This window comes from Emys orbicularis, chromosome 15 (assembly GCF_028017835.1).
Source record: "Emys orbicularis isolate rEmyOrb1 chromosome 15, rEmyOrb1.hap1, whole genome shotgun sequence".
Classification (NCBI taxonomy): Eukaryota; Metazoa; Chordata; order Testudines; family Emydidae; genus Emys; species Emys orbicularis.
In genome coordinates, this window is record NC_088697.1 from 5,859,848 (window position 1) to 5,873,024 (window position 13,177).

The 13,177-nt window shown below is 46.8% G+C and overlaps 1 protein-coding gene and 1 non-coding gene across 2 annotated transcripts in view; both read right to left on the minus strand.

Moving 5' to 3' along the window:
• LOC135889397 (zinc finger protein 208-like) overlaps nt 1–13,177 on the minus strand; it is a 685,678-nt gene that overhangs the window by 479,706 nt on the left and 192,795 nt on the right.
• Nucleotides 11,397–11,478, minus strand: TRNAS-AGA (transfer RNA serine (anticodon AGA)). Its single transcript has one exon. It is a non-coding gene; the product is annotated as a tRNA-Ser (tRNA).

The window sequence follows — 13,177 nt, forward strand, 5'->3', positions numbered from 1 at the left end:
CCCTCAGCCTCTCCTCATAAGTCATGTGCTCCAGACCCCTAATCATTTTTGTTGCCCTCCGCTGGACTCTTTCCAATATTTCCACATCCTTCTTGTAGTGTGGGGCCCAAAACTGGACACAGTACTCCAGATGAGGCCTCACCAATGTCGAATAGAGGGGAATGATCACGTTCCTCGATCTGCTGGTAATGCCCCTACGTATACAGCCCAAAATGCCGTTAGTCTTCTTGGCAACAAGAGCAAACTGAACATTAACCTCTTCCATTCCTGAGGTCTAGCTTCTGAAGTGTTCTAAGCATAGATGATGGGCCTTTCACCTGTTGGCCACTGTTTACTACCTTGCTCAGGTGGCTACTGATGAAAGGCAATGTGGTTTAGTGGCAGACCTACTTCTATCCCTCTACCCAACTAGAGGTATCTGTTTCACATTGCATGTAAAAATACAATAAATGCATTTTGTTGGTACCTAAAACTGGGATCAAGATGAAACATTGTGATTGTAAGTCAATCAGAAAATCTCTGCTGAGTTCTATAGAAGGAAGGTTTTCTCATCAGGTTCTAGCACATGATAAAAGTTCTGAAAGTTCTTAGAGCTTCCAGACACATAGGCCAGAATTTTCAGAAGGTCTCACATCCACCACTAGAGCCCGATTTTCAGACGAACTCAATTCCCATTTAGGCACCAAAATTTTGGCCTAAATGTAAAGGTTTTCAGAAAGGCTGAACATACTGAGGGCTGAGCTATTTTGAAAACAAAAGGTGGTAGAAATTGTGGGTACTGGTTGCTTGGCTATCTGGCCCATCATGCAGGAGTTTGAGGTTCAACATTACTTTCTCAGAATGGTAGCAACCATCTTTTATTCTCTTAAAAAGTGAGCAGGGAGACTACATATAAAAATCAGCTATGCTTTAGAAGGTCTCTAGAAGTTGAAAGAGATGTGCCATCTCTGCCTCCCTGAAGAGTTCATAAGAAGTTAAAGAAAGCTAAGATTGATAAATGGTTTAGCTAACAGCATCAGGCTGGCTGAGAGGTCTAACACATCAAACTCAAGGCTGTGTCTTTCTGTCATTTGTATTCTGGGCTCCATATGGAAATGGGCATTCAAATCCCGTTTCTGATACAATCATTGCCTTCTACCTGAAGAAATAGTTTCATTTTAACCGCTTCTGTAACATTATAACACCAACTGCTTAGCATTTCTATGATAGAAGTTAGAGAGAATTCAAACATCTTCAAAAGTAGTGTATTCAGGGTATCTAGTTGGGTAAATTCCAAGCTCCTTATCCAGAAGAGACTTGGCATGGCTTGAGGGGAGGCAGGCTTGCCTATTCAATATACAGGTGGAGGGGGAAGGGTGCAATACATTGACAGTGTAGAATGTGAGACTCATAATCGGCGCTTTTGAGTTATAAGCGGGTGCCCTACCTACTCGGGTTGTGTGCTCTGAGAGTTATCTCCTTGCTTTCCATTTAAGGTCAGGGAGGGATATTATAACTAAGGCCTGGTCTACACTAGGAGTTTATATCGAATTTAGCGCCGTTACATCGAATTAACCCTGCACCCGTCCACACCACGAAGCTATTTAGTTCGACATAGAGCTCTTTTAAATTCGACTTCTGTACTCCTCGAAAACGAGAGGAGTAGTGCTAAATTCGAAATGGCAATATCGAATTAGGCTAGGTGTGGATGGAAATCGACGGTAATAGCTCCGGAAGCAATCCCACAGTGCACCACTCTGTTGACGCTTTGGACAGCACTTCGAGCTCGGATGCTCTGACCAGCCACACAGGAAAAGCCCCGGGAAAATTTGAATTCCTTTTCCTGTCTGGGCAGTTTGAATCTCATTTTCTGTTTGGACAGCGTGGAGAGCTCAGCAGCACTGGCAACGATGCAGAGCTCTCCAGCAGAGATGGCCGTGCAATCTAATAGAAAGAGGGCCCCAGCATGGACTGATCGGGAAGTCTTGGATCTCATCGCTGTGTGGGGCGATGAGTCCGTGCTTTCAGAGCTGCGCTCCAAAAGAAGGAATGCAAAGATCTACGAGAAGATCTCTAAAGCCATGGCAGAGAGAGGATACAGCCGGGATGCAACGCAGTGCCACGTGAAAATCAAGGAGCTGAGACAAGGCTACCAAAAAACCAAAGAGGCAAACCGACGCTCTGGATCCCAGCCCCACACATCACATTTCTACGAGGCACTGCATTCCATCCTAGGTGCGGCCGCCACCACTACCCCACCAGTGACCGTGGACTCCGAGGATGGGATATTGTCCACGGCCGGCTCCTCGTCGGAAATGTTAGCTGACGGGGAAGATGAGGAAGGAGATGAGGAGGACGAGGCAGTCGACAGCGCTTGCACCGCTGATTTCCCCGACAGCCAGGAGCTCTTCATCACCCTTACCGAGATCCCCTACCAACCGTCCACAGCCCTTACCCCGGACACCGAATCAGGGGAAGGATCAAGCAGTGAGTGCTTTAAACATCTAAACATTTAATTTTAACATAACTGGAATATTTATATTGTTAAGAATGGGCTTTTCATTCACTCATTTAAACATAGAAACTTTTATTTATAACAAAACAGGAATATTAACTATATTAGCAATTTGGTGTTCATGATTTATTTGGCTTAGTCAACTATTTAGTCCTAACTATGTATAGAAAATCAAATAATGTCCGGATATTCATGATTAGGCCACCACAGGACGCTCCACTCTGTAGTCCCTTATGCTGCACTTAAAGGAAAAGACGGTCAATGTGCCCGGGAATGGACAGAGTCCTCCTGGGATAGCTCGGCATAGCTCTCCTGGAGGTACCGCTCAAGCATGCGCATCAGGTTCCGCGGCAGGGCGATCTTGTTCGGTCCACCATGGTAACACACGTTCCCACGCCATGAGTCCATTAGGTAGTCCGGGATCATGGCACAGCACAGCATGGCGGCATACGGCCCTGGCCTCTGCATGGTCTCCCGAAGCATCCTTCCCCTCTCGGTCTCCGAGATCCTCAGCATAGTAATATCACACATGACGCCCTGCTTTAAATTAGGGAGGGGAATGTTAGTATTGGGACTGCTTTGCAGCCACGCGGTGGAGGCGGCAGAGGGGCAGCATACAGGGAGCTTTCCCGGGGACAGCCGCGAGGTGGTGGGACAGGGGCAGAGCTCATGCTTCCCTGATTGCTGCCAGCAGAGAGTGGCCTTGCATTCAGTGCGAAAGGAGCCCAGTGCTACTATTACATTTTTAAGCTGCCACAAGTCTACGGCTTACCATGCTTTCCTGCAACAGAAGTAGAGGTGTCCTGCAATGCTTCTCTGATCGCAACTGCAAGACCCCAGGCACTGAAGGCGAGGGCCGAAAATTCGACCTTGTCCTGAGTGCGCATGTGAAAGGTCCAGTGCATGGTGTTGTTCACAGAGAAAGACTATGTTCTTTGTTAGCAACTTCATTTATCTGTCTCAGGAATTCACTCCCTTTCTCCCATTCCCACAGACACATCTGCGACTGTCTCCCAACCCAGCCTGGCATCACACTCCCAGAGGCTAGCGCAGATTAGGAGAAGGAAGAGAAGGACGCGTGAAGACATGTTTTATGAACTTATGGACTGCTCACGAGAGCAGGCAGCCCAGACGACACAGTGGAGGGAGAACTTGTCACAAATGCACAGAGCAGTCATGGAACGGGAGGAGAGGTGGCGCCAGGAGGACCAGCAGGCTACTCAAACCCTGCTTGGACTAATGAGGGAGCAAACGGAGACGCTCCGGCGCCTAGTGGATGTTCTGCAAGACCGGAGGCAGGAGGACAGAGCCCTGCTGCTGTCTATCTCTAACCGCCCTCCCCCGCCACCAAGTCCCACACCCCCCTCACCAAAAGTACAAAGAAGGAGGGGCGGCAAGGGCCGTTAAAACTTTCAGTCGGCCCCTGCACACTGCTGCAGCACTGGAAGGCTCTCGTTCCACAAAGCTTGAAAAGTCCTTTCCTACCCATCTCACACTAGCCCACGTCCAAGTTTCCTCCCCCCCCTTTTCATGTGCGGTTCATAATAAAACATCTGTTTCTGTTAAGTACTGTTTCCGAGAGTGTCTTTTAGAGGGGATTCTGTCTGAAGGGGGGGAAGGGGTTTGTTACTTGGACAGGACAGTCACCTGTAGCAGGCTACAGAGGCGGGGGCAGGTCCAGCATCAGGACACATACACAGTGCAGTCACCAGTTACCCTGGTCAGTCTGGGAGGCGGTTTTCATGTTCTGGGGTGCGAGGGGGTTGATCTGTGACTTTGTGGCAGGGGAGGGCAGTTAGAGATCTTCTGCCGCGGTCCTTATCCTGGATCACAGAGCCACGCAGCAGGGGGTCTGTTACCCTCCGCCCCCTGCCAGAAAGTCACTTGGCCGACACATACACGCATTCCCGCCCAGGACTTCTGGCAGGCTGCGTTGAAACAACCAATCCAGCACTGCGGAGCCTGTCATTCCCGGAGTTTAGAAGCATCATTTGCATCAGAACACTAAACCCGCCCCCCGCCACAGTCTGCGTCCCCGGTTTAAAACATTCCAGCGAAAACAGTAAGAAAGAGAACCTTGTTCATTAACAAAACGGAACAGATTTTATTTGTTGGGAAGGTGGGGAAGGGGGTATGTAACTTGGAAGGATAGTCAACAGTAACTGGGTAAAGAAACGGGGCCAGGTTCAGCATCTGTGTCCACAAAGTAAACAGTCACTGGAGACCCTGCTCAGTCAGGAACCTGGCTTTCAAAGCCTCCCTGATGCACAGCGCGTCCCGCTAGGATCTTCTAATCGCCCGGCTGTCTGGCTGGGCATAATCAGAAGCCAGGCTATTTGCCTCAACCTCCCACCCCGCCATAAAGGTCTCCCCCTTGCTCTCACACAAATTATGGAGCACACGGCAAGCAGCTATCACAATGGGGATATTGGTCTCGCTGAGATCACAGCGAGTGAGTAGGCTTCTCCATCTCCCCTTGAGACGGCCAAAAGCACACTCCACCACCATTCTGCACTTGCTGAGCTGGTAGTTGAATAGTTCTTTCCCTGAGTCCAGTGCGCCAGTGTAGGGCTTCATGAGCCAGGGCATTAGCGGGTATGCAGGGTCCCCGAGGATGACTGTAGGCATCTCCACATCCCCAACAGTTACTTTGTGGTCCGGGAAGTAAAGACCTTCCTGCAGCCGTCTAAACAGACCAGAGTTCCTGAAAACCCGAGCGTCATGAACCTTGCCAGGCCATCCAACGTTGATATTAGTAAAACGTCCCCGATGGTCCACCAGTGCTTGCAGCACCATGGAAAAGTATCCCTTTCGGTTGATGTACTGGCTGGCCTGGTGGTCCGGTCCCAGGATAGGGATGTGAGTCCCATCTATAGCCCCACCGCAGTTTGGGAATCCCATCTCGGCAAAGCCATCTATGATGAGCTCCACGTTTCCCAGGGTCACTACCTTAGATAGCAGTAGCTTGACGATTGCCTTGGCTACTTACATGACAGCAACCCCCACGGTAGACTTGCCCACACCAAAGTGGTTAGCGACGGACCGGTAGCTGTCTGGCGTTGCGAGCTTCCAGAGGGCTATGGCAACTCGCTTCTGGACAGTCAGGGCTGCCTGCATCCGGGTGTCCTTTCGCTTCAGGGCAGGGGACAGCAACTCACACAGTTCGAGGAAAGTCCCCTTCCGCATGCGAAAGTTGCGCAGCCACTGGGATTCATCCCAGACCTGCAGCACTATGCGGTCCCACCATTCCGTGCTTGTTTCACGGGCCCAGAATCGCCGTTCAACAGTATCCACAAGACCCAGTGACAGCGAGATGTCCTGGGCGCTGGGTCTCATGATCTCTGAGAGGTCGGAGCTAGTGTCCGACTTCATGCCGTCACGGTGGTGCCGTAGCCTGCTCTCATGATTTATCTGCAGCTGCCTCTGGTACAGGTGGATGAGAAGCTGCGATGCGTTGAGAACTGCCACAACTGCAGCGATGGTCGCAGCGGGATCCATGCTCGCACTGCTGTGGCGTCCGCGCTGTCAGTAATCAGAAAAGCACGCGAACTGATTTCCCGCCGGCGCTTTCAGGGAGGGAGGGCGGGAGTGACGGACGGATGACGACAGGCGCCCAAAAGCACCCTCGACACATTTTTTTACCCAGAAGGCATTTGGGGCTCGACCCAGAATTCCAATGGGCAGCGGGGACTGCGGGAACTGTGGGATAGCGGTGCCCACAGTGCACCGCTTCCAATGTCGACGCTTGCCCCGTTAGTGTGGACTCACCAAGTCTCACAAAGTCGAATTACTGTCCTTATGTGGACACACACGTTCGACTTTGTAATATTGATTCCACATAGTCGAATTAACTAAAATCGAAGTACTCTCGTAGTGTAGACAAGGCCTAAGTTTTCTGGCAAAAATTCCCCCCTGGCCTGGTCAGTGAACCCTATTGTGAGAAACTTTCCAGGTATTTGACTGCATTTCGGTTTCTTGTATTGTTGGATGGGGCCCAAGGCACTGGAAGGGAAATGTCCATGGAAAATTCGGACATTCCTGTTCTCCAAAAAAAGGCAGGTATTAGTTATACACTACTGCTTCTCGTATTCCTGTGGAATCTGAATCTAGCTGAAGAATTCCTGTCTATCTTAGAGAGAATAATCCCATTCTAAATGCAAATGAAATGAGATTTGCAGCTAGAGTCAGCGCCTTTTTCAAATATTTGCTGAGGAAAAAAGCAGTTTTTTGCCTTGTTGATAAGGAAAAGGAGCCCTCTCTTCCTTTCAATTTCAAATGCAGAATGAATGGAGATTTTTGTTGAAAAACTTCTATTTCCCAGCAGGAATTGAACCCAGGCCACAGCCGTTAAAACACCAAAGCACATTGCTTAAAGCACCAGACAGGGTGGTTTCTTTTGCATGGCTACTTTCAGTTTTCTCAGGCTCCTACTTCGCCAATGTCAGATGCTGGTCCCTTCTCCATTGCCCTGAAGGGAGAAGAAGAGAGGGTGAAGGAACCCCTGTGCTCAGTGTCACAAACTGAGCCCAAGAAACAGATGACATGGTGTCACAAACTCAAATTATGCTTCAGGTTCCTCCATCAGCATCACAGGAGCAAAATAAAGAAATCACCAGAGAAGCAATTCTCCTTTGCTTTCAGTTACCCCAGTGCAATCCTCTCCACTTCTTATGTTTATAATCTGGAGGCTCCGTCAGGGGAAAGAAATCATTGAGCTGACAGTATTTCTGTGATAGAAACCAAGGGGAGCGGGGGTTTGATGCAACCTGATGGGATGCTGATTCATTATAACAGGTCCCTTGGCTTTAGCAGCCCCCTAGTGTAGCTCTAATTTTGTTAGCTCTGTACTCTCAGGAAGCCGACAAAGTGCTGAACCCTGCTTCTCTCGGGCCACTGGGAGCATGGTGATTGCACACCAGCTGCAAGCCCTTCTGACCAGGGCTGGCTCCAGGGTTTTGGCTGCCCCAAGCAGCCAAAAAAAAAAAAAAAGCCACGATCGCTATCTGCGGCGGCAATTTGGCGGAAGGTCCTTCGCTCCGAGCGGGAGTGAGGGACCGTCCGCCGAATTGCCACCGAATAGCTGGACCTGCCGCCCCTCTCCAGAGTGGCCGCCCCAAGCACCTGCTTGCCAAGCTGGTGCATGGAGCCGGCCCTGCTTCTGACCTCTCCTTGTCCTCCTTGGCTACCCTGGACCCTTTCTCACAAATGGTTTCAGACGACGCTGGAGGGACCTAAGGACCTGCAGGTTTCCCTCACCCACCTCTTAAGGTAAACAGTGGTTCCCTTCTCTGACACTCCTGGGGCCACATTTTCTTTGAGGAGCTTCTCCCCAGAGAGTCAGATGTCCTGCAAAAATGTGTGTGTGGCTTGGGGGGAACTGACTTGTCTACCCCCTCTCTGAGACCTGAGAAGATTTTTCTGACTCTCCCCCACTATCTGAGTCCAAAAGAATCTCCCCCTGGTAGGAGAACACTAAATTCCACCATCTCATGCTCGTTTCTCTGACCAGCTGGTAAATCAACCCCAGCTCTCTGGTCTAGAAACCAGCATCTAACCAGTCTTGTAATAGCCCCTGTTTGCTAGCTGGAGAGTGAAGGAACGAAGACAGAAGACAAATGTCAGAAAAGAAATCTCAACTTGCAAAGAAACTTCCTTAGGGCTCCTTCTACACTGTGACTGTGCCTTTGAAAATATGTTGTAGACAGCCTGGCTAGCTCAGTTTGTAGATCATAAGACTCTTAATCTCAGGGTTGTGGGTTCAAGTACCATGTTAGGCACTTGATCTTGTTTCCTTCATTGTACTTTTTTGTTTAAATGCACTCTCTTGCCTCTCAATGATCTTACACAGGAAATGTCTCTTCCTGTCAGCTTAAATAGAACAGGAAGAGAGAACAAACTGACATTTCAATCTATTCAAGGGACATCATCATAGGACCTAACCACATCAGCCACACCATCAGAGGCTCGTTCACCTGCACATCTATCAATGTGATATATGCCATCATGTGCCAGCAATGCCCTCTGCCATGTACATTGGACAAACTGGACAGTGTCTATGCAAAAGAATAAATAGACACAAATCAGACATCAAGAATTGTAACATTCAAAAGCCAGTAGGAGAGCACTTCAATCTCCCTGGACACTCAATAACAGACTTTAAAGTGGCCGTTTTTCAACAACAACAAAAACAACAGACTTCAACAAGAAACTGCATAACTGGAATTAATTTGCAAGCTTTACACCATCAAATTAGGCCTGAATAAAGACTGGGAGTGGCCAGGTCACTACAAAAAATAATTTCCCCTCTGTTGATACTCACACCTTCTTGTCAACTGTTGGAAATGGGCCACATAAACCCTAATTGAATTGGCCTCGTTAGCACTGATTTCCCCCCCCCACTCCACTCAGTAAGGCAACTCCCATCTTTTCATGTGCTGTGTATTTGTACCTGCCTATTGTATTTTCCACTCCATGCATCTGATGAAGTGGGTTATAGCCCACAAAAGCATATGCCCAAATACATTTGTTAGTCTCTAAGGTGCCACAAGGACTCCTTGTTGTTTTCAAAAATATCAAGGGTGCAGTAAGGAAATTAGTAGCTCAGAGCTTGTGATAACATCATTTGAAGAAGAACAAGAGGTTGATGTTAAAAAGGGCTAAGGAAATAATGTTATTTGAAAAGGGAAACGTGATGTTGTGTGTTTAAATACCAATAATAAAAAAATGTCTAAGCCAGACTTTCTTGATTCCTCATACCCAGACCCTGCCTAGACAGGAAAGGAGGGAAAATGTCATCATCAATCAATAGATTTCTCTGACATGCAAAGGGGACATGAGGCTGTTTGTAGGTAGCTCAAAATAAACAAAAGTGAGGGGGAAACTGCTGGCTGGGAGCTAAATACGCAGGACAAAGGGTTGGGATTCTTCTACACTCAGATTTGTTATGTAGCTGGCAGTCTCCCAAATGATGGTCTGTTCCTTCCCTCAAAATGCCAGCTAACCCTCCCCTTTTGAACTTAAAGTTCCATGAAAGGAAAAAAATAATGAGGAGGAAAGCATAGAAGTTATGGATGTATTTGAGAAAGAACTGATAAAAGGAGAGAAAGCAGCAATTTTTCTGTCTGGTTTTGAACTAGGGACCTTTTGCATATTAGGTAAACGTGATCACCACTACACTGCAGAAACCAGCTACTGTTACTTTGGGGCCCTTTTCTAAGACTCTCTCAGGAGCCACTACACTAGCTGATTCCCTTTGAAGAACAGGGAAACAAAGGGCACCACGAACTTATGTTTTTTGGATGAGTCAAGAAAAGGGAGTAGCATTGTCCCCCTCGGGTAGCCTCTGTTCAATTCCAGGTCAGAAAGCAAAACTCTTCTGCAAAAATATCAAGAAAATATTCTGCTTCACTTTACTTCATAAGTACAGTTGTGTGGCAATTAAATGATGACCCTAAAGTTTCATAAAAGCAAAGAACACTAAACAAAACAGTTTGGGAAATATGGATGTATTTGAGAAAATGGCTTGGAATGAAGGAAGACAAAAATTGATCAGTAGAGAGAAAAGGCAGTGTTTTCCCCTGGTTTGGAACTTCTCTCGCAACTACTGTAATAGAAATGCTAAGCGAATGGTGTTCTATTATTGCAAAGGAGATTGAAGTGAGGCCATTTTCTCCAGATAGAAGAAAATGGTCATGTCAGGAGTGGGATTTGAAACCACGTCTTTATGCAGAGACCAAAACACCCAAGAGATAGGAAAAAAGAGTCTTAAAACTGGCACTTTAGACCAGTCCACCAGCCTGCTGCTACAAAGAATGTGACTCAGCAACCCTAGTTTTCATTAATATTTGATGAACTCTTTAGGGAGGTCGAGATGGCACATCTCTTTCAACTCCTAGAGACCTTCTACAGCACAGCTAATTTTTAGACACACTCACCCAGACCTAAAGTTACACATTTCCTGGAGCTCCATGAGTTCTGCATTGTTCTAATCTCCCTGCTCACATTTTAAGTGAACAAAAGATGGTTGCTAGCATTCTGAGAAAGTAATGGTGAACCTCAAAATCCTGCCCTGTGGGCCAGACAGTTAAGCAACCAGCACTCACAACCTCTACCATGATAGCATCCTGTCTGGCAAGAACTCACTTATCAATAGCTGGGGTGTGAAATCCTGATTTCTTTGCTGTTCCATCATTGTAGTCCCCACTTTCCTATTGTTTGTCTGTATAATCTCTATCTGGTTCTGTGATTGTTTCAGTCTGCTGTATAATTAATTTGTTGGGTGTAAACCAATTAAGGTGGTGGGGTATAATTGGTTAGATAATCATGTTACAATTTGTTAGGATTGGTTAGTTAAATTTCAGTAAAATGATTGGTTACGGTATAGCTAAGCAGAACTCAAGTTTTACTATATAGTCTGCAGTCAATCAGGAAGTATGGGGACAGGAAATGGGAACAGGAACACAGGCAAGCCCCTGTGGTGTCAGAGCTGGGAAGGGGGATACTGAGGAAGGAAATTGGAATCATTGCTTGCTGGAAGTTTACCCCAATAAACATGGAATTGTTTGCCCCTTTGAACTTCGGATATTGCTGCTCTCTGTTCACGTGAGAAGGACCAGGGAATGGGAGGGTGATGGGATAAACCCTCTAAGAAGTAAATCAGAACCAGTATAGTTAAGCTGACCTAAGCCATGGTTAGATAGAGCTAAATCAAAGGAAAAATTGTTTTGTCAATGTAGCACAGAGATGGAAAACCCTCCATTCACTGTAGCAATTGTCTACTCCACAGTGCTATAGTAGCCTTTTAAGTGTAGACAGCCTCAGAGTGAGACCAGATCTGGTTCCAGTTTGGCTCTATGGATGCTCAGACACTAAGACAACAGCAATGACAATACACTAATGTTTCCATAGTTGGCAGGATTTGAACCTGCACAGGGAGACACCAATGGAGTTCTAGTCTATTGCCTTAACCACTCAGCCACAACTACTTAATGTACAGTTGCTTCACTACACAATGATTCTGTTCGCACAGAATTGTCACTTCAAATTGCTCAGACCAGCTTCCCCAGCACACTCATGGCTGTGCATTAGTGTAAGTGTGTCCATGGCTGAACTGCAAGAATTCCTGCCCATTTCCCTTCCAGATGGAGCATGATTAGAGTGTGTTCGTGGTTAATGACATTGCTATACATTGTTGTTCATACTCCACAATGACAATTCAGACATTCCCTTTCCTATTCAAATCTCCACCATATCATTCCAATAGCCAGGGTCTGGATTTCTCTGGGGCACTGAAATTTTTCATGGGGTTGGTGCATAAACTCAGCCTTGCATTCGATCCTTGATGTTTCATGGACTAACAACAGCAGCATAAAGAAAGAGCTGAGCCAATATCTCACTGTCAGAGGTGAAGATGGCCACGTCCCCTCTGTCTGACCATTGCCATTACAGGAGAGAAGGTTTCAATAGAATTGAATACCCTGGCTCAGACAAGATACACAGGGAGGTTTTGCTGTTCATGGATCTGTGCAAAGGAAATTTTGTCTCTGTGTGAAATTGAGGAGGGAAATGAAACGTCCACATGGTGGCCCAGTACCCTAACAAATGTGGGTGAAGGACTCGGGCTGGGAAATGATTTTACAGGGGTTCGTATCAATTTAGTGCCTTGATTAAAAGTTATGGCTAAAAGGCAGCCACTATTGTTAGTACTTGAAACTGCGTGGAGACACCCGAGTGGGTTTCAAGTCCATTGCCTTAACCAGGGGTAGTCAATTATTTTATCGAAATCCAATTTCTTGGTCAAGGTATAGTCAATGTCTAGATTCCAGAGAAAATAATACACTGATGATAATAAGAAGAATATAGAAAGATTTTGCAGTCACTATGGGCATAACTATGATGATTGTTTCGTGTCTTACTCTTTATATCTGGCACCACCATCTTTCCCTTTAGACTTGTAGTTTACCAAGGGTAAAACTAAACATCTCTTCAGATACAAGGGAGTGTTTGTGTTCATTCTGGTTAGCTACACAGGGGTTTGATGTAGCTGCTTTCAATCCTCTGGCTCTGCCGGGATAAGTAACATTTCAGAGTGTCACTGAACTGAAGGAGGGAGATCATATTTTGACAGGTTATGCCTCCTCTTAAAGATGTTTGTCTGGCTGGCAGCCCTGGTTCCCAGGTGTCTCCTGAGGGAAGAAAGTTTCTGTGCAAAATACCAAAACTTTTAACAGAGAGGAGGGAAAGGCGATGGCCACACGATGGGGCCAGTATGTACCACAACATGGTTCTTTTATGTGGGATGACTCTGAACACTGACTGATCTCCACTCCCTTGGATTTGAAGAGATGTTTAGTTTTGCACTTGGGAACCTATAAGGCTGAAGCAATTTTATGAATGGTGATACTACGATTGAAGGGTTATTTAATGTTTTAAAAATTGTTAAAAACACTTAGCTTAAACTTGAGCTGCCTGTTATTAAAGGCTGGTTTCCCCACATCAGTTTCATAAAATCTTCTAGAAACGCCCTGAGTTCTCTCATGCCTTGGAGGGAAATAAAGGGAATCGTCCCATGCTGCCCTTGGCTCCAGGCTGATTTTTCCAGGGAGGGGGCGTGGAATTGACTTGTTTGCTGTTGAGAAGGGAGCCAGGCCAGTTCTCAGGGAATGATAACTCCCAGCAACTTCC